Source organism: Lactuca serriola, chromosome 3, assembly GCF_051521515.1.
Source record: "Lactuca serriola cultivar US96UC23 chromosome 3, Lser_US96UC23_V15, whole genome shotgun sequence".
NCBI classification, from domain to species: domain Eukaryota; kingdom Viridiplantae; phylum Streptophyta; class Magnoliopsida; order Asterales; family Asteraceae; genus Lactuca; species Lactuca serriola.
The window spans coordinates 265,253,851-265,276,674 of record NC_136410.1 but is presented as its reverse complement, the minus strand read 5'-3'; positions in this window follow the sequence as shown (position 1 = coordinate 265,276,674).

The window sequence follows — 22,824 nt, the reverse complement described above, 5'->3', positions numbered from 1 at the left end:
CATCTTATGTTCTAGCGAATGATGTGATTAGCTCTGAAGTTGATTCTCGAAAGACCACTATCTCCAAGTCTCGATTCTACAGGATTCTAGGGTTTGATTCGATTGAAGGGCTTGTTAATCCTAACTTGATATCCTCCATAGATCTTATTCACATGTTTTATTAGATGGGTTACCTTGGGGATATCACATTGCTATCCCAGTTCAGGGAGCCTAATCTTCCTACTATGTGGAATGGGTTATTTACCTTGCTGTTAAAGAGCCTTTCAGAACACATTGTCGGCTCTGAAAGTGCAAGAAATCTCTCTTATACCAATCTCTTTGGTCTTTGTCATGACATCAAGTTGGATTATGGATCGATCGTCTAGACGCAACTCATTTAGAGCACATCTTCATCTACTTTCAACAGTGAAATTTATTGCGCTCATTTTTGGTCGTTAATCGTCCATAGGGCCTTAGTACACTTCAAGATTCCTTTTGAGGATGATGTTGTGGTTGTTGCGATTCCTATTCTGTAGACATCATCATTCATGATGTCAGACCCTACCAAGTTTACTTTTGTTGGATCAATTCCGGAGTAGATGATTGCAAAGGTGCCTCAAGACAATATCATTGTCAATGAATATAAGAAGTTACCTCCTTTAGGTCCTCGCCCTATGTCAGACGATTTACGAAAGGCGATTGAGGAAGCCAACAAACCGAAAAGGGGAGCAAAGCGAAAGGGTAAAGCCGGTCCTTCTGAAGTCGTCAAGACTTGGAAAAAGAAAGTCAAGAAGGCTGCTCGAAAACTAAAATCACCATCCCCAGTGATACAGGAGCCTTCGGAGCTACTTCGGAATGAAGTGGAAAATACTGCAGCTACTTCGGAACCACCTTCTTCCACTCCAATTTTGAAGGTATCTACACCACCTACCTCTTCTACACATGTTTCTGATTTCTTTTACATGCGTACTCCTCCATTTTCTCCGATCACCACTTCATCTCCAATCACTACCACTATTCCAATCACCATTGCTCCACTACCAAAGATTTATGTGGGTGTTTCTCAACCACAAATTTCTGTTCCCCTTTCCACTAAATTCTATATAGATTCCACATCAAAAACAACAACCTTTTTAGTACTTTGATGTCTACTGTCAATGTATCTGATACGAAGGCACATGTCGATTTCGATGTTACTATAGGTCCAAGCTCATCTACAACCTCACCCTTCTAAGAAGACAAACCATAGGTTATGTTTGGGGATGATCAAGATGCTTATCAGAATTTTGTCTTTATCCCCTTCATGGTCCATCGAGAAAGCGATGATGATGAAGCCCCTATAACGAAAGGGCAATTTAAATAGCTCAACGCTAAGTTGGATTCGATTTTGGAGTCATGTATTGTCTCTTCTAACTATGAGTTTATGCTAAAGTCCCACCGAGAAATGGTTGAGATGATCACAAAAGGAAATGAAAAATCCCTTGAAGAATCAACCAAGGAGATCCAAGCATCAGAGAAAACCATTACTGAAATGACTAAAAAATTCGTAAAACTACATGCTGAAGTCACCAAGTTTAGGTTTGATTTCCAAAGCTCTGCTGATCAGAACACCGAAGTAGCAAACAAAGTAATTACGAGTCTTGGCACAAATTTATCAACTAATAGAGAAGCTCTTTCTCGCCTTCGTGGTGAACTCAAGGCTAACAACTCAGAACTGAATGCTTCCATTATTTCGAAGATAGAGCAACTTCAAAAGGATCTTGCTGCTGAGAATGCCATCATGGATAAATTGGCTACGAAGAATGAAAAATCCAAGGTTCTTTCCATCAAGCTCAATTATGCGAATAAACACCTGGATGATTTGGAAACTAAGAAAGCATCCATCAGAAGTTGCGTTTCGGAAATTAATCATTACCTGCAATGTCTGATGGAAACTCAACATTCTATGCTTATTGTTTCAATTCACCAACACCTCTCTGAAAAACTCACGCCAGAATTTGGGATGTTGAACCGCATTGAAGGTGTTTCGGAAGGTGATGCTCTTCTAAAATAAGTGGGATAAAAAGCAAAAGTAAAAGAAGAACCTCGGACCTAGTTTAAGAAGCTCACTAATAAACATCATGAGGAAAATTTGAAAATAGGTTTGAAGGTTAATGAAGCTTATGGTTCTAAAGGAAAAGAACATATAATTGATGATGATGAAGAAGAAGTTCTTTCAGAAAGTGAAAAACTTATTAGGAAGAAAAGAGACTGTGAACTTGACAACATGCTGCATCTTCAGGTAGAGCTAGATGCAAAGTAGATAGAAGCTAGAGTTGAGAAAGTTACACTTGAAACTTATATGTCACTGTTTCCTTATTGGTCCTTACAAAGAATTTATACGGAAGTGATCGATGATCCGATCATTCATTGGTTGGAGCCTTCGGTATCTTTTGAGTTGAATAATACAACTGACTCTCAGCTTGACTTCCTACTCACTCCGAAAGCCTTCCTATTCCGAGGCTTCGCTCATATTGAGAAAGCTCCACTATCAGGCTACAATGTTAACATTATGCGTTTCTCTTTTTATCTCAAGCATGGACAACCTCAGTTCAAGAAATGGAGGCTTAAGAAGATTGTTGTTGTGAAGGTTTATGGTCCTTTTCCAAGTGAGCACTTCACAAATGTCAACTTAAGGGATATCAAGGAGAAAGTCTCAGTGAAGATGACTTCACACTTGCTGATCTACCATGCATGAATCCTAATGATTGGATTTGTTTGTTTCTGATTTTGTCGAAACATGAATAGAAGTATGAGCCAATAATTTCTCATCTAAAAAGAATGCTAATTTGCTACATTCATGAAGTTGCAAAAATGGATATGGAAATAGCTTATGTGTTAAAGAAAAGGCCAGTGGTGAAACCTGAAGAAGAAACGATGGACTTCCAAAAGATGAAGATGGGTAAGATTAAGAAATCAAATTGGATCGTGGTGTATCAAAGAAAGGAGGATGAAAAAGTTCAGAAAAGTTTGTTCTTTTTATTAGACAAACATTTATACTCCACTGTTGTACTGAACAACATCATGGGCTTAACTATAGCATGCAAGGCAAACAATGGTGGCGATCTAAAACGCTTCAATGACATGATCAGGTGGTATCTTGTGATCAAAAATCCCCTTCTGAACTTGATGAGCAAGTTGTTCAAGGTTAAGAAGAAACAACAATGAAGAATCTCCTTTCTTTATTTGACACAAAGGGGGAAATTGTTGGGTTATAAAAGTGTTGTGTCAAAATGTATTGTAACAGAATAGTCTTATTTTAACGGGTTGGGCTTGTCCATCCGTGTTTATGCTTTGCTAGGGTTAGACTATTTAATATGCATGCATGTATTCTTCTAAGGTTAATGATTGTATTGCCCTACATAGATTATATAGAAATGTTCACGTTGAACTCTTCTAAAGGTTATTAATCTAATCATTTGACACTATTTGATCTTCATCGTTCTTGTTGATTATTCATTAACGTTTATAAAATCTATTGATCTATGTTTTTATAGTTATTATAAATTTGACTTCAAAATTGCCGTACTTTCTAATGTTTCCATTAGAGAGTACAAGCCTCTTGAAAGAATTATGGATCAGGCATCATCATTCCCATTTTGTTCAAAAACCCATTAAATTTGGTTTTGTCTTATGCCTTAGTAAAGACATCAACAATTTCATCATCATATGGAACAAAATTAAGCTCAATGTTTCCTTTTAGAACATGATCCTTAATAAAATAGTATCAAATGTCAATGTGCTTGGTCATGGAGTGCTGAATTGGATTGTGAGAAATCACAATTACACTTTGAGAGTCACAATAGATTGGAATTTGTTGAAATTGATAACCATAGTGCAGAAGCTGAGATTTCATCCAAAGAACCTGTGAAATATATGTCACACCCTAAAACCGGAACGGCAAAAACGTTCTGAGGCGGAGGACGTCATATACAATATCATAACAATGCATAATAGTAAACAAGAAACAACATCATCCATTGCATTAATAGTATAATTTAATACAAGTGTGTTCTATGAATAATTTGTAAGACACCAAAATATGAATCAAAATAAAAGACGAGTCTTGTATGGGCTCCGTCTTCTCAAAACCTGGTCCAGTGTACCTGTCTACTGGTGACCTGAGAATACAAGTTATTTTGAAAGAGTAGATCAACATTTAAGCTGGTGAGTTCATAAGTCTTTAGTGTGATTGTTTAGTATGAAAGTGTTTGTTAATGTTTGTAAGTGTTTGATGTAATTGTTGTAACTCATTGAAAATCCTATATTTTCTACTTTATTATTAATTGTAGTCTTCTACCAAGACCCGACTGTTCTGTATGTTTGTTCTTTTGTAAAAGTGAATACTTTTCCCAAGTATGACAATCATTACCAAAATATATTTTACATTACTGTTTATGTGCGAAGATCACAATGTGAATGCAATGGGAAAATAAAGATGTATTATAGTATTGTATATAAGTAACTACCAATATACTAACTACCTTAAACCAATTTTTTTAATTAAAGTAAAATGGGATGAGGTTGTAACCATACTTGATTGACTAGTAAAACACGACGATCAAAGACGTTGAAATGGTATGACAATCGTCACCCGTAGACCTGCATGTCCCACTGTAGCTAGCATGAAGGTGTAGGATGGTCAATCCCATATAGATCTATACACAAATTCACGCTCTCCCTCCAGGAGACTCTGGTTGCAAAACATGACACAACAGTATATTGCCATGCCATGAAGTAGTGGCTCACATTAATGTTATAGTATTCTTGTGTTTGTATAGTATGTTCTAGTGTAGTGTATGTTCTCTTTGTTTCTCATCATAGTATGTTTGTATTCACTCATGAATAAACTGACTATTGTATGTTTCATTGTACTAGAAATAGTGAGTACTAATTCCCTAAACTATACCTATTATAGTTTACTAGTAATGTTGTTTGATTGACTGAGTATGGTTGCACACTTTTGCTACCCAAAGTTGTTGAACTGAAGTAAGAACTTTTATATCTATACACATATACATAATATATAACTACGACTCAAACGACACTCGGACAAACAACCGAATACCCTAAGTGCACAACCAAACAAGGAATAGGAAATAAGGAGAGTTATTAGTCCTAAACCCTTTCAACCTTATTTATATAACAATATCTATATAGACATGATTTTTACAATATATAAGTTTTAAAAGAGTTTAATAAAGAGTTTTACATATAAAATAGTTTTAACCATTTGAACGGATATCGATGACTTGATGTCAATTAAAAAAATGTTTTGAGATAGTTTGCTGGATAAAACAGTTTGAAGTATAAGAAATCCACTTTTTGATAGTCATTAATCACATGTGATTGATATAATAACTATAATGTTTCTACTTGTATTCCCACCCATAAAAGCAGTTAAAATCATTTGAAAGATAAGTTAAGGGGTATGAACTCACCTGTAGTGAGTGATACGAATGTAAGACCGATATAGGAAGCTGAATGTCAAGTGAAGTCTTGAGCACAAACAGATAAGCATATAATGACTCATGTATGGATATAATTAGCGTTTATACAACTAATTATGCAGGAAAACCACCTTAGGGACTAGGAAACACTTAGATTGAAGTGTTACAATCACATATTATTGCATCAAAGGGGTTCACGGCTATAGTTCGGTGTGTACGGCCAGATATGTACGGTCAATGTGGTGTACGGCCATTGAGTTTACGGTCATGGAGTGTACGGCCGTACACTCATGGAAGAAACATGCAAAATAGGTTTTTATGGCCCTTTCTAGCATCCATTAACTGTTTCAAGATCCTATGTTGGGACATAAGATGAGATTTCGGCCAAGACATGCACTAAACAAGGTTAGGCCACAAGAGGGGTGTATAGCCATACACCCTTGGAGTTCTTGCATTAGATGATGATTCAAGGCTAGAAATCAAGTGTTTCTCAAGATTAACTAGAACATGGAAGAGATACTCACACTTTTGAGGGTTCCTATGGAGTTCACGGCCCAAGAACAAGTAGGTGTTCTTGGTGAAAGTGATGAAGAATTGATGATCTAACCAAAAGAGATAATTTCATGGATGAAATCATGGATCTTCACTAGATAAAGTAATGTATCAACTAATCAATGGAAGATATATTTACATTTTTGAAGATCTAAATGAAATGTTTGATGATAGTTGATAGAGAATCAGATTTCTTGATTGGGAAGTGTGAAAAGTGAAGGAAAAAGAAGGAAGGACTTATATATATGGGAGTGAGTGCATGACCACTTTAAGTGTACGGCCGTATACTCATGTGTGCGGCCGTACACTCCTCTTGAAGGAGTTCTTGGTTCGAATGTAATACGATGAACATAAGATAACTCATTCCTAATCCCGAACCTTGAATGTACTAGGCTTAGAACACTCAAACAGACCCTAAACAATGCTAAAAGATAGAAGAAACGAGTCTGACTTTTATTGAATTGAATGGCTATACAAGATAGAAATTTTGGGTTGTCACATTACCCCCCGTTAGAGAGAATTTCTTCCCGAAATTAGAGTTTAAGCAAATACAAATATCTAAATAAAAAGATGAGGATATTTCAGTTTCATTTGATCCTCGCGCTCCGAAGTGAATTCAAGTCCTCGCTTGCCATTCCAGCGAACCTTCACTATCAAGATACGACTTTGCTTCATTTGCTTGACCTCTCGATCCATGATATCTACTGGTTCTTCCATGAAGTTGAGGCTCTCGTTGATCTCGATCTTGTCGAGTGGGATTACAAGAGTCTCGTCGGAGACACACTTTTTCAAGTTCGAGACGTGGAAAGTAGGGTGTACGTTACTAAGCTCGCGAGGTAGTTTGAGTTTGCAAGCTATAGGGCCGATTCTAACGATAATCTCGAAAGGCCCTACGTATCTTGGATTTAGCTTTCTATGCTTTCCGAAGTGTATCAAGCCCTTCCAGGGTGAGACCTACAATAGAACACGGTCACCAACTTGGAATTCCAAAGGTTTCCTTCCCTTATCTGCATAGCTTTTCTGTCGGGCACTAGAGGCTTTTAATCATTCATGGATTTAAACGATCTTCTTTGTCGTTTCCCGAATTATTTCAGGACCTGTGAGAGTGCTGTCAGGAACGCGTCCTTTAGCTAATTGTGTGTCATCCATCTTAGCCCAACACAGAGGGGATCTGCACTTCCGACCATAGAGGGCTTCAAATGGAGCAGCCTTTATGCTTGTGTGATAACAATTATTGTAGGAGAACTCGACAAGGGGTAGATGAATATCCCATGCCTTTACAAACTCAATCACACAGGCTCGTAACATATCTTCCAAAGTTTAATAGTCCTCTCACTTTGTCTGTCGGTTTGCGGATGGTAGGTTGTACTCATGTCCAGCCTAATTCCTAGGGAGCTTTGTAGCAACTGCCAGAACCTTGAAGTGAATCTACTATCTCTATCAGAGATTATGGATATGGGAACACCATGCAGTCATACGATCTCTCTAATGTATGTTCTAGTTAGTTTCTCCATCTCTTCAGTCTCTTTGATAGGCAGGAAGTGTGCGGACTTTATTAACCTGTCTACGATCACCCAAATGGTATCGAGACCACCCGTTGTCTTGGGTAAATTGGTTTTGAAGTCCATTGTGATCCGCTCCCACTTCCATTCCGGTATCTACGGTTGTTGTAGTAAACCTGATGTTTTCTGGTATTCGATCTTAACCTTGGTACAAGTAAGGCACTTGCTCATGAAGGTAGCAATCTCTGCTTTCATATTAGGCCACCATTATAGGTTTTAAGATCCAAATACATCTTATATGAACCTGGGTGGATGTAATATCGAGTATTGTGCGCTTCGGTCATGACTAAGTCTCTGAAACCACCGTGTCTCGGTGTCCAGATCCGATCCATGAAATGTAAGGCTCCGCCACCCTTGACTTCCAAGTTCTTATCCATCCCTCTCAGGGATTCACCTGTCCCATTTTCAAGTTTCAAGGCTTCAAGTTGAGCCTCCTTAATTTGTGTGGACATATGTGAATGGATAGTTATAGTCAATGATTTAACTCTATGACCAGAGTATTCTTTCCGACTTAGGGTGTCAGCTACTATGTTGGCTTTACCCGGATGATAACGAATTTCACATTCGTAGTCATTGAGTAGCTCGACCCACCGCCGTTGTCTCATATTGAGATCCTTCTGGTCGAATATATGTTGAAGGGTCTTGTGGTCTGTAAAGATAGTGCTTTTTGTAACATATAGGTAGTGTCTCCAGATCTTCAGAGCAAATACGACTGCTCCTAACTCAAGATCATGTGTGGTGTAGTTGAATTTGTGTGTCTTTAGCTGTCTTCAGGCATAGGCGATGACCTTACCTTGATTCGTAAGAACACAGTCGAGCCCTTGGTTGGATGCATCGCAATAAACCACAAAGTCTTCTATCCCTTCTGGGAGGGATAGTATCGGTGCACTACATAAGGCTTGCTTCAGCGTTTGGAAATCCTTCTCTTGTTTCCATTCCTAGTCAAAGGCAATGCCTTTCTGGGTCAATGTAGTAAGCGGTTTCGTGATCCTAGAGAAGTTTTGAATGAACCTACGATAGTAGCCAGCGAGGCCTAGAAATTGATGAATTTTTGTAGGCATCTTCGGTGCTGACCAGTTCTTAATGGACTTTATTTTGGAAGGGTCCACATGAATTCCCTCTTCACTAACAACGTGAACCAACAATTTGACTCTTCGAATCCAAAACTCGCACTTTGAGAACTTCGCGTAGAGTTTCTCTGATCGTAATGTTTCCAAGATCTGACGTAGATGCTTATTATGCTCTTCGTTACTACCACGGTAGATAAGTATGTCATCAATGAACACAATGACGAACTAATCCAAGCAAGGACAGGATACCCTATTCATTAAGTCCATGAATATTGTGGGTGCATTAGTCAATCTGAATGGCATCACCACAAAATCGTAGTGTCCATAACGAGTTCGGAAGGCTGTCTTGGGAGCATCCTCCTCTAGCACTCGTAACTGGTGATTCCTGGATCTCAGATCTATCTTTGAAAAGTAATTCTCCCTTGCAGTTGGTTGAACAAATCGTCTATGTGAGGTAGAGAGTAACGATTCTTGACGGTTAGTTTGTTAAGTTCTCTGTAGTCGATGCACATACGGAATGATCCGTCTTTCTTCTTCACGAACAAGACTGGTGCTCCCCAGGGTGAGAAGGTTTGTCTAATAAAGCCCTTGATGAGCAGTTCGTTAAGTTGACCGGATAGCTCCTGCATCTCAGCTGGTGCTAGATGTTAGGGTGATTTGGCTACTGGGGTAGCCCCTAGAACTAAGTCGATTCTGAACTCGACTTGACGCTGTGGAGGTAATCCTGGGAGTTCTTCTGGAAAGGTGTCTGGAAAGTCGCGTACTTTTGTGATGTTCTTTATGTCTTTGATCTCTTGGATCATATCAACAACATGAGCAAGGAATGTGTGACATTCCTTTCGTAAGTACTTATGGGCGTGTATGCTCGAGATGATGCGATGGTTCGTGTCGGGTTTGTCGCCATAGATAACTAGAGTTTCGTTATACGGTAGATTAAGGCGAACGACCTTTTCATAACACATGATGTCCGCATGATGAAGACTCAACCAATCCATTCCGATAATGACATCGAAACTTTTCATTGAGACCGACATGATTGGAAATGAATGGTTATCTAGAGTTAGAGTACATCCTATGTATATACAGTTAGTGCTATCCGTCTTTCCGTTAGCCATTTCTACAATGAACAATTCTTTTAGTATACGTGCTTTTTGTTTAAGTAAGTGAGGAAATTTTTAGTTCACGAAACTCCTCTCCACTCCACTATCAAACAGTATGCATGAATAAGAGTTATCAAGGAGAAACGTACCAGTGACCACTGTAGGGTCGGCTACCGCTTCCTCGTGGCCTATAGCCAAAACTCTCCCCACTCCGCCAACGTTCCAAGCCTTTGTGTAGTTTCTTTTGTAGTGAACCACCTCACCACATCCGTAGCAAGCCTGACCCACACCGACACCGGGGACTTGGGTGATTGGCCTTGCCAGAGCCTTGTAGAAATGGGCAGTGTGCCCTTTCCTGTTACAGTTAGCACACTGCACTTCCTGGCAGGTCCGTTGTGGTGGAAGCTGCACTTGTTGCACTTGGGTAAGCTCCCAGCATACTGCTTCATCGGCGTAGTAGCAGTAGGTGTTATCACTGCATGAACAGCCGCGACCTGCTGCTTCTTGGAAGAGTTCTGCGTCGCGTTCTTTTTCTTGTTATCCCAACACTTCCGCTTGTTGTCAGCGGCCTTGGAGGGTTTTGGAATGGCCAGGGTTGTTGTTGTAGTTGGGGTGCGGACTCCATGATCTATGAGCCGTTGTGCCAGTCGCTTGGCACTATCGAAGGTATTGGGGTTTGAAGCTAATACATTCCCCTGAAATGGAGGCACCGACCCCTAAATATACCTCTCGACTTTCTTTCCCTCAGTAGGAACCATTCCCGGACATAGTGCCACCAGATCGCTGAACCTGGCAGTGTAGGCAACTATGTCAGAGCCCTTCATGTTTAGGCTCCAGAGTTCCTATTAAAGTTTCTGAACCTCGCCCCTCGGGCAGTACTCTTCTATCATGAGCTCCTTCAGAGCTTCCCAGCCCATAGAATTAGTCACTATTAGAGTTAATGAGTTGACATGGCAATTCCACCACGTCAGGGCTCTGTCCGCGAAGGTGCAAGCAACAAATTTAACTTTGCTTCCTTCCGGACAGGAACATATCTCAAAGATCGATTCCGTTTTCTCGAACCATTGCGAGAGAGCAATGATTCCGCCAGTCCCGTTGAAGGACCTGGGCATGCATTTGGTGAAGTCCTTATACGACTACTATCTAGAGCGCATTGGAGCATCACCTTGAGTGGAATGCACAGTTGTTCCACTCCCGCTAGTACCACTATCACTGAATTGGGCTAAGGATGCCGAAACAGCCGCATCCACTACTGCTTGGATAGCTGCTGGATTGTATTGTGGTGGAGGTGGCGGTTGAGTAGGAGTTATCATAGGATTGCATCTCAGTGTTCGGCATGGAGGTATCTTTTAACTAAAAGTTTACAAAGATGAAGATGATAGTAAGAATCAATTATGAGTATAACGAGAGTGATCCACGGACTAACTCGCCATAGCCCAACAAAACAAATGAGAGTATGATTGATATAGAGATCTAACAGTAGGAGCATGAAAGCACTTGGATATGGATTCCCAAAATATTTGATGTCTGTCAATAATATTGGCATTAACGATGTCATAAGTTCGGGAAAAATGACCTAGAAGTAGGTCTTACATCAAACTAGAATAGGAAAATTTTGACAGCATAGAGGCCTAGCAATAGTACTAGAAAGACAAGAATATTTATAGGGAAAAGGGCTACATAGAGCATAGATAAGAAGGCTATTCATTAAACCAAAAGAAAGGGCGAGTAGAGCATCTTCTACCGGCGACAAGTACCCCTCCGGTGAACCCTCAAACCTGCCAGCTGACGCTCCACATCAAGAAGGTATCGTTCATATACCCTTTGGCGTGCTCGGAGCTCTATGACTTCAGCTCGAGTTGTAGCTAGTTCTTGCTACAGAGTCTCATTGCCTCTCATAGACCTCTCATGAGCATCTTCAAGATGACGAATGTGGACTGTATTAACTCTCGTATTTGCGTCAACATCCATGATTTGGTTGATGGCTGTCCTACCCTGCTCTTCATTTCGAGCAATCCTGCGGACAAGAATAGGTAGGACTCTGTCTGTTGAGCCTCCTTCGCTCAGGTTGTAGAAGCTTCTGTCTCCTTTTTGTGGTATAGGTTGACCTTGTTCTTGACTCCATCTACCCAAGCTTTCCGCCCATAGAGGTGTCGGGCCTTGAAAAAGCCGGACGAGAGTTAGGATTTGGGATTGGAGCTAATAGGGGTAGGTCATTGACTTCTGGCTCAGAGTCAGAATTCTCCGGGAAGTTCTTTTCGAAGTCATCATCCAAAAGGATTGGATGATTCTCTTCTGGCTCAGCATTGAGCCAACCACCATTACCTTGGTTGGGAAAGTACGGGTCGCCAGGGAGATTGAATCCAGCCATGTTATCTACGCGAGAATAGGGTAAAAGAAATAATAGTGATTCTTTCTTTTCGACTAGAGGAGTTCTCTTTGCTCTCGGTCCAAGCTACTTTCCTTATCTTATATCCAGTAAATATTCATCGCTTATCTTGCTTTTGGTATAGGAATATGCATACAGGGATGAAGCTTAAGAGTTCAAGATCTTTCTCGCTCTGTCCTCCATTGCTCAGTAGCTCTCTCTGCTTTCATGGCAGTTAGCCGGTTCTCGGTACAGTCTCTTCGATCCCATCCCGCCTAACCAACTCAAACTACTAATCCTAGCTCTTTCTTACTGCCTTAGTCTTGAGTTCCCACCCGGCTCTCTTAGGTTTCACAGCTCTATGAGAAATGCAAAACGCAAAAAGAAAAGATCCACCGTTAGGTTAGGAATGATATTTCGCTCCCTGCCCCCCTTTTCACAGAAAATGGAGAGAGGAATTGATGTCTTTTTTGAATCCAGCGTCGGGACTGACGGGGCTCGAACTCGCAACTTCCGCCTTGATAGGGCGGTGCTCTGACCGATTGAACTACAATCCCAGGAAAATGAGGTGTACACCCTCCAATTTATTTTTTTCTCTTCATTCGAACTATTGACTTTCGACGTGTTGTAACAGAAACACGAATGATATACTATATTATATTCTAATAATTCTATCTATTTTGTAATAGACGTACTACTTAAGATAATTATAGGATGATATTTATCAGTTACTTCAATACTTGTGTAGTGCATACCAGTTACATGTAATCAAAATAGGATAGACCTTCGAATAAGTGACCGTAACTTCAAATCCACAACCAAACAAGAAACAGGAAATAAAGCATAGATCACAGATTCTAAGTATATGATACCTTAGTCACATATAACTTTAGCGTATCTACCTAGCAACTATTGACCTACTAATAAAGACTTTTAGTTCTTAAATAAGTAATTATAGCAACACAAAATACTCCTAAAGTCTTTTAATTTTATGTTTTGTTCTAACGTTGTCATTTTAGTAGTGTTGGTAAGTTTTTAGACTTGCTGCAACACCACAAGCATTCCTAGGCACATGCTAATCACTTCTCGGGAAGATATAGTTGATCAGTCTATATCACTCCCAGATCTAATTATATGTCCCCAAGCCGACTTTGCTGTCCAACAACCGCAATACTTTTTTTCTGTCCTAGTATGACACTGATTTTAGTATGAATGTAGGTATGTATCCTTTGATTAAAAATTTTATTATTTAAAAGTATAAACTCTTGGTCAGAGTATTTTAATCCCGATGTGTTTATAGTTGTATATCTTTTATGGTTTGATATACTCAATTCACTATTAACAAAGCTCTGATACCAATTTGTCACACCCCAAAACCGGAATGACGGAAACGTCCTGGGTAGAGGACGTCATGTACAATATCATATCAATGCATAATAGTAAACAAGCAACAACATCATCCATTGCATTAATAGTATAATTTAATCCAAGTGTGTTCTATGATAGTTTGTAAGACACCAAAATATGAATCAAAATAAAAGACGAGTCTTGTATGAGCTCCGTCTTCTCAAAACCTGGTCCAGTGTACCTGTCTACTGGTGACCTGAGAATACAAGTTATTTTGAAAGAGTAGATCAGCATCTAAGCTGGTGAGTTCATAAGTATTTAGTGTCATTGTTTAGTATGAAAGTGTTTGTAAATGTTTGTTGTAATGTTTGTAAGAGTTTGATGTAATTGTTGTAACTCCTTGAAAACCCTATATTTTCTACTTTATGATTAGTTGTAGTCTTCTACCAAGACCCGACTGTTCTGTATGTTTGTTCTTTTGTAAAAGTGAATACTTTTCCCAAGTATGACAATCATTACCAAAATATATTTTACATTACTGTTTATGTGCGAAGATCACAATGTGAATGCAATGGGAAAATAAAGATGTATTATAGTATTGTATATAAGTAACTACCAATATACTAACTACCTTAAACCAATTTTTTTAATTAAAGTAAAATGGGATGAGGTTGTAACCATACTTGATTGACTAGTAAAACACGACGATCAAAGACGTTGAAATGGTATGACAATCGTCACCCGTAGACCTGCATGTCCCACTGTAGCTAGCATGAAGGTGTAGGATGGTCAATCCCATATAGATCTATACACAAATTCACGCTCTCCCTCCAGGAGAATCTGGTTGCAAAACGTGACACAACAGTATATTGCCATGCCATGAAGTAATGGCTCACATTAATGTTATAGTATTCTTGTGTTTGTATAGTATATTCTAGTGTATTGTATGTTCTCTCTGTTCTAGTGTATAGTATGTTCTGTTGGTATAGTGTAGTGTATGTTCTCTTTGTTTCTCATCATAGTATGTTTGTATTGACTCATGAATAAACTGACTCTTGTATGTCTCATTGTACTAGAAATAGTGAGTAGTAATTCCCTAAACTATACCTATTATAGTTTACTAGTAATGTTGTTTGATTGACTGAGTATGTTTGCACACTTTTGCTACCAAAAGGTGTTGAACTGAAGTAAGAACTTTTATATCTATACACATATACATAATATATAACTAAGATTCAAACGACACTCGGACAAACAACCGAATACCCTAAGTGCACAACCAAACAAGGAATAGGAAATAAGGAGAGTTATTAGTCCTAAGCCCTTTCAACCTTATTTATATAACAATATCTATATAGACATGATTTTTACAATATATAAGTTTTAAAAGAGTTTAATAAAGAGTTTTAACCATTTGAATGGATATCGATGACTTAATGTCAATTAATAAAATGTTTTGAGATACTTTGTTGGATAAAACAGTTTGAAGTATAAGAAATCCACTGTTTTGATAGTCATTAATCACATGTGATTGATATAATAACTATAATGTTTCTACTTGCATTCCCACCCATAAAAGCATTTAAAATCATTTGAAAGATAAGTTAAGGGGTATGAACTCACCTGTAGTGAGTGATATGAATGTAAGACCGATATAGGAAGCTGAATGTCAAGTGAAGTCTTGAGCACAAACGGATCCTATTAAGCATATAATGACTCATGTATGGATATAATTAGCGTTTATACAACTAATTATGCAGGAAAACCACCTTAGGGACTAGGAAACACTTAGATTGAAGTATTACAATCACATATTATTGCATCAAAGGGGTTCACGGCTATAGTTCGGTGTGTACGGCCAGATATGTACGGTCAATGTGGTGTACGGCCATTGAGTTTACGGTCATGGAGTGTACGGCCGTACACTCATGGAAGAAACATGCAAAATAGGTTTTTATGGCCCTTTCTAGCATCCATTAACTGTTTCAAGATCCTATGTTGGGACATAAGATGAGATTTCGGCCAAGACATGCACTAAACAAGGTTAGGCCACAAGAGGGGTGTATAGCCATACACCCTTGGAGTTCTTGCATTAGATGATGATTCAAGGCTAGAAATCAAGTGTTTCTCAAGATTAACTAGAACATGGAAGAGATACTCACACTTTTGAGGGTTCCTATGGAGTTCACGGCCCAAGAACAAGTAGGTGTTCTTGGTGAAAGTGATGAAGAATTGATGATCTAACCAAAAGAGATAATTTCATGGATGAAATCATGGATCTTCACTAGATAAAGTAATGTATCAAATAATCAATGGAAGATATATTTACATTTTTGAAGATCTAAATGAAATGTTTGATGATAGTTGAGAGAGAATCAGATTTCTTGACTGGAAGTGTGAAAAGTGAAGGAAAAAAGGAAGGACTTATATATAGGCATGAGTTCACAGCCACTTTGAGTGTACGGCCGTATACTCATGTGTGCGGCCGTAGATTCCTCTTGAAGGAGTTCTTGACTCGAATGTAATACGATGAACATAAAATAACTCATCCCTAAACCCAAACCTTGAATGTACTAGGCTTAGAACACTCAAACAGACCCTAAACAATGCTAAAAGATAGCAGAAACGAGTCTGAATTTGATTGAATTGAATGGATGTACAAGATAGAAATTTTGGGTTGTCACAGTGTAGCTTGCAACAACAATGTAATATGCTTCGGCCATTGAGAGAGCAATACAGTTCTGTTTCTTGGATAACCAGATAACCAATCTTCCACCTAAAAATTGACAACCTCTAGATGTACTTTTTCTATCCAGTTGAAGACCTACAGAGTTTGAATGAGAATAGGCTTGTAGAAGGAAACTTTCATTTGCTGGATATTAAACTCTAAGGTTCTTTGTTCCTTTGAGTTATTGGAAAATTTTCTTGACAGCCTGAAGATGAGACATCATTGGATTAACCTAGACTCTAGCACACAGACATGTAGAGAACATGATGTCCGGAAGACTTGCAGTGAGGTAGAGTAGCTATCCAATGAACCCCTTATACTTCTTCTGATCAACAACTTCACCTGTTGGGTCCGAGAAGATCTTGTGTCCTAAATCCATGGGACCTTTACAGAGGGACATGTGTCCATTGAATATTTTTTCATAAGTTCGGAAATATATATCTCCTGATGAAAAAAAGGTTCCTCTGTTGGTTTGCTTAACTTGAAGACTGAATAAGAAGCTTAATTCATAATTCATGCTCATTTGGAATTGACTAGCTATTAATTTCGCAAAATCAGCAACCATTGTTGAATCCGTAGATCCAAAGATGATGTTGTTAACATATAGTGTAACACCGTAAATTTCAAGACTAAATTTTTTATTTAAAATAATCATTTTAATCTTAGAACACTTGTTTAAAATCTCATTCATAATTGAATTACAAAACATAGCTTCATTTTCACTTGCATAGAAAACCAGGATCCTCCAAAATATGACTCCTCCTCTGGTGTATACAATCGAGCCGGTGCCGTCCCGTGATACTGGAAGAAACCTGAAAACAACATAACACAAAACACTGTAAGCACGAAGCTTAGTGAGTTCCCCAAAATACCACACATGTAACACATATAAGCCACTCGAGGCTATAACTCTATGGGTCCGTGCACCCAACTCTGTGAACCCTCAGGTTCTAACTCTAGGAACCCTTCGGTTCCAACTCTGCAAACAGGCACATCATAAATCACATAGAAATAATGCAGTACAACACACATCATACATAGCATACAAATACCCTGTCACATAACTCTGGTTACATACTCAAGGTAAAGTATAGTGAGAAGACTCACCTCGCGTGTCTCGATATCTCACAACCCTGGGAATCCCTCGTGCCCGATCCTCCGAGATCTAATCCTCCTATAACATTATATGTCCCTAGTTAACGCTTTATATCTCTAATGTTGACTATCCCTAAGAAGTCAACACAGGTCCACTCTGGTCAACGGTTAACGGTCAACGATCAACTTTGACCGGACTCGGCGAGTGCTAGGGCGACTCGGCAAGTCTAGACGTCCTCCCCAATTCTCTAAGATTCCCTTTCTACACGTCGAGTATCTCCCCTGACTCAACGAGTTCCTCCTGGAAGAATCGCGGGGCCACCCCGACTCAACTCGCCGAGTCTGAAGAACAACTCGGCGAGTCCCAGTTAATCTTCAAGCTACTCGCCGAGTCTGTTCATCGGACTCGGCGAGTCCAGGCCATGCAACCGCTCAAACTGCTTTCTAAGGTCAGATCTGCTCCGACATTTCATAGGTCTGGCCTTCCTAGACTGGTTCATCACGTAAAGTCCTCATTTCGGTGCTCATAATACACCCCATGACTCATAATTTACATTTTGACCTAAGGCATAAGGATTCCAATCCAAAACCTCCATTGATTCCCGAAAAGCTCAGGCATGGGACATTCTGGACTTCCAAGGGTCCCAATATAGGGTTCCAATCGCTTGGGGGACTAAGGTAACACTTAATCTAGCCACAAAAGGGTTCAATAAACCCTAAATCCATATACACATCAACATAGAAGGGAACAACTCGAAATATTACCTGAATAACGTTGCTCTGTGTCCCCAACCCTCAGAATATGGCTTCTCCTGTTGTTCCCTTGACCAAGCCTCCTCCTCCTTGCAAAATAACACTTCCAAGATCAATAATGGTCTTCTACCTTGCTCCAGATGCTCACAATCGAATTAGGGCTTCACTCACAGGACTAGGGTGAACAATGACGGCCATAAGGCCCCTTATATATGTCCCCAAACCTGGACGGTTAGGGTTTCGCTAAACAGCGTGGACTCGCCGAGTCCACATCCGGACTCGTCGAGTCCAGTCGCGAACCCGTGACCAGATCCGCGATCCTACTCGGCGAGTCTGAGCTCCAACTCGCCGAGTCCCCTCTTAAAACGCCCAAAATCATAAACATAACACTACTTGGAATTCCGGGCTGTTACATATAGTTTAACAAACATGAGATGGTTTGTATTTGATCTTCGGAATAATGTACGATCAAGAATTCCTCTTTGAAAACCGGCACGCTTCAGAAAATCAGTGAGAGTCTCATACCAGGCGTGTGGAGCTTGCTTAAGGCCATAAATGACTTTTTGAAGTTTGTAATAGTAGTTTGGATATGAAAGATTTACAACTCCAGGGGGTTGTTGAGGATATACTTCGGTATCAAATTACCGTTGAGAAACGCACTTTTGATGTCCATTTAATAAACTTTGAAGCCTTTGTGACCATCATAAGTGAGAAAGATTCAGATAGCTTCAAGACGAGCAAAAGGAGCAAGGGTTACATCGTAGCTGAGTCCTTCGATCTGAGTAAATCATTTGGACACCAATATCGCTTTGTTTCTAATTAAAAATCCAACATCGTCGAGTTCGATGTGGAAGACCCATCTTTTACCAACAATATGGTGATCCTGAGGAGGAAGGACAAGAGTCCACACTTGATTTCTGTCAAATTCTGCTAGCTCTTCTTGCATGGATGCAATCCAATTAGCATGTTCTAAAGCTTCATTGATGGATTTTGGTTCAATCGTTGATATGAATGTCGAGTGAGTTTGAACACCAGCGTTGAGATTTCTAATGACTTGATTTGGAGGATGATCTTTTTTCCAGATATGCAATTTCGGAAGTTCTTGTGTAGTGGAGGATCCGACATCAACAATGAGGTTATGCTTCTCCCCCTGAACAATTTGAGTTTGAGGATAATGCTCCCCTTGAACTTCTGGACTAGATATGTCAACGTCGTCATTGTTCGATTTGTCAAATAATTTAGCATCGTCTTCGTGGTTGGTTGGTATGGGATCAAATTCAGCTAATTAATCTGATGCATCTTGAAATCCATCAACATTTGATTCGAGGGTTGGATGCTTATTCTCCCCCTCAGCCTGAAAATGTTGAAATGGATCAAAATAAAATGTAGGAAAGGTTGGGGTCAGACCATAGACATTTTGAGAAATCGGATCTTGAGTTGATAAGGACAGTCTTGATCGAGATTCCCAATCAAGTGCAGTTTATGTTGGTCCGAACAATCATTCAAAATCAACTGCATAGATAGTTTGGTGCTTCGGACAACCAAGAGGTGGAGCATCAGACTCCAGGATGTGTGTTGTAACATGAGTAGGGTCTGAGTTCCAAATAAAATTATCATCAAAAGTTACATCAAAGTTTTCTTCAAGTACACAAGTTCTATGATTCAGAACTCTGTAATCTTTACACTTGGCTGAGTATCCTAAAAATATGGCTTCATCGGCTTTTGGTTGAAAGTTGGTGAGTTGATCGAGGTTGTTTTTGATAAAGCATCGACAACCAAAAACATGTAAGAATGAGATACTCAGCTTGCGACCATTCATGGATTCATACAATGTCATATTGAGATGACGATTGATGATGCTTTGATTTTGGGTGAAGCAAGCAGTGGAGATGGCTTTGTCCCAGAGATAGATAGGAAGGTTTGTAAAGTTCATCATCGATCAAGCGGCTTCAACAAGATTTTGGTTTCTTCCTTCAACCACACCAATTTGTTGAAGAGTGTAGGGAGCAGAAAATTGTGTTCAATGCATTTGTCGGTGAGAAATTTCTCAATGGTGGCATTTGTGAATTCAGACCAATTGTCACTTCAGATTCTTCTAGCAGGAAGTTAACAAGAACATCAATTCATTTTATGAAATTTATGAGTTCAGAGGCTGATTTGGATTTTAGCCTGAGGAAGAAGTTCCAGTGGATCCAAAATGGACTTTTCAGTGATGACAAGATGACCTTTCTTCGATTGCTTCCAACATTCACATACAACACATAGATGATCGTTTTCGAATTTGAGGAGAGGCATACCTCAGACCATTTTTCCAAAACTAAGATGATTCGTATATCGAAAGTTGAGATGAGCGAGCCTCTAACTCCATAGCCAACTTACGCCAGGCATGACCTTTGAAAGAAGACAAAGTTGAGGCATCCCGATTATCATGTTGACGTCTAAGTGTACATGTTTTCGATGCCATTAGATTTGATGATACATTCTTTTCAGGTTTTTTTTCATAACGTAGCTACGCTTTTTGCAAAATTCAACTCTTTAGTTTGTATCGGTGAGTCGAGCCACACTGATCAGATTATGCTTGAGATCAGCCACATATGCCACATTAGAGACAGAGAAGTTTCCATTTTTCCATACGCCATAACCTCAAATTTGTGAATTGGAATTTTTTCCATTTGTTATGTAACCAGTGTTAGGAGCAAGCTCCAGATCATGCATAAAGTATTTCTACCCAGTGATGTGCATGGAACTAGCACTATCAATATAACATATTATATCTTGTTCCGAAGCACAAAATGCTTGCAAAATTGGTGAGATTTGGAGTTTTTAGGCTTCGAGTTTGATTTGTGGACTTGGGCATGGGCTTTGGAATTTGATTTATTTGCAATTGGCATTTTGGAAGGCTTTCTCCGAGATGTCGTAGGAGTGACTGTGTTCGCAGATGTTACAGTTGTGTTTTCAGACTTTTTCACTCTCTATTCAAACTTTTGTTTTGAGTCTTTGGAAGATTTTTGAACAGTAGTGTTCCTAGAAACTTGTCATTTGTTTGCTGCTTTCGGAGGCACATTAGGTTTTGGAAATTATTTTGGTTTGAAAATCATGCCATCGGATTTAGCAATGAACACATCAGAACAAACTGTCCGAGGAGAGTCAGTTTTCACAAAATAAATCTCAACAATGGCCGATTTTGTACAATTCTTAACGTATTTATTCTTAACATCCAAACTAGCAGGATTAGATGGCCTTTTAAGAATCTTGAAAGGCATGATGGTATTCTGGTTCCTTGTAGCAGGGATAACTGTTTGAGACACTTTCTTTTCAGACTTTTCATTGAATCTAGAAACTTGCATAAACCTAGTTTCTTTCTTAAGGGCATTCTTAGCTTCGTTCTTTGGATGAACTATGTCTTTCTTATTTAGCGAGGGTTTCTTCTGAGAGTCAGATGATGACTTGGAAATTTGTGTCACACCCCAAAACTGGAACGGCGGAAACGTTCTGGGTGGAGGACGTCATGTAAAGTATCATAACAATGCAAAGTAGTAAACAAGCAACAACATCATCCATTGCATTAATAGTAAAGTTTTAATACACGTGTGTTCTTTGTAATGTAATAGACACCAAAAATGAATGATCAAAATAAAAGACGAGTCTTGACTGTGCTCCGTGTTTTCAAAACCTGTCATCGGTACCTGTCTACTGATGACCTGAGAATACAACTTATTTTGAAAGTGCAGATCAGCATTTAAGCTGGTGAGTTCATAAGTATTTATGTTTAAAGAATGTTTCCTGTTTCTTTGAATAGATGAATGTTTTCCCTGAAATCATGTATTTCCTTGTAGTATATGAAGAGTAGTTTTATTTACATAAACCCGTTCTGTTTGTAAATCGATGTTCTTAAGTTGTCTTATGCTTGGATAATTTTAGACTAACGTATTGGTAACATCTTTTATATGTGTCATTATAACCATACTGACTAGATGGCTTGACCCAATGCTATGAATGCATTGAAAACTGTTGATAACAATTGTCACTCGTAGGCGTGTATGCCTGACTGTAGCTAGCAGCCTGAGTGTTGGGTTTTCAATCCCAATATAGATCTACACACACATTGTTTCGATCCCCTGCTGGAGATTTTGTTTATATATCAGGACTTAACTATATTGTTTAAAATGAAGTAAACAACCTGTATCCAAGGTCTCATAAAAAGTATATAAACGTTACATGTATTTTAGTTGTGAAACCCCAATTATTCTGGAATGAATGATTGATAATATGTTCTTTACTAGTATTCTTAACTTGTTCAGGAAAATGTATACTCTAGAGTAGTATTGAATTAAACATGTGTTATTGCATAACTATGTACTTTAATATACTTGAATCGTGAAATAATGTTATATGGATCATAAATTATACCTATTATAATTTATATGTACGTCTTAAATTGTTTATGAGTATGAATGTAAACCCATTTCTCAACTTGTACAAAGGGTTAAGTGATTGATGAACATATAAGTTTTAAGAGAAGCTTTGTAAAACAATTGAAGATTTTAATAATCAATATTGATGACTTGATGTCAATTTATAAAACGGTTTCCAAAACAGTTGTTTGATAAGACGGTTTTTAAGTATATGAAATTCTAATGTTTATAACACGGTTATAAATCACATGTGATTGATTATATAACTATGTGTTTTCTACTTGTATTACCCCCACCCCCCCCCCCCATAAAAGCATTTAAAGTCATTTAAAAGGATAGATTAAGGGGTATGAACTCACCTGAAGT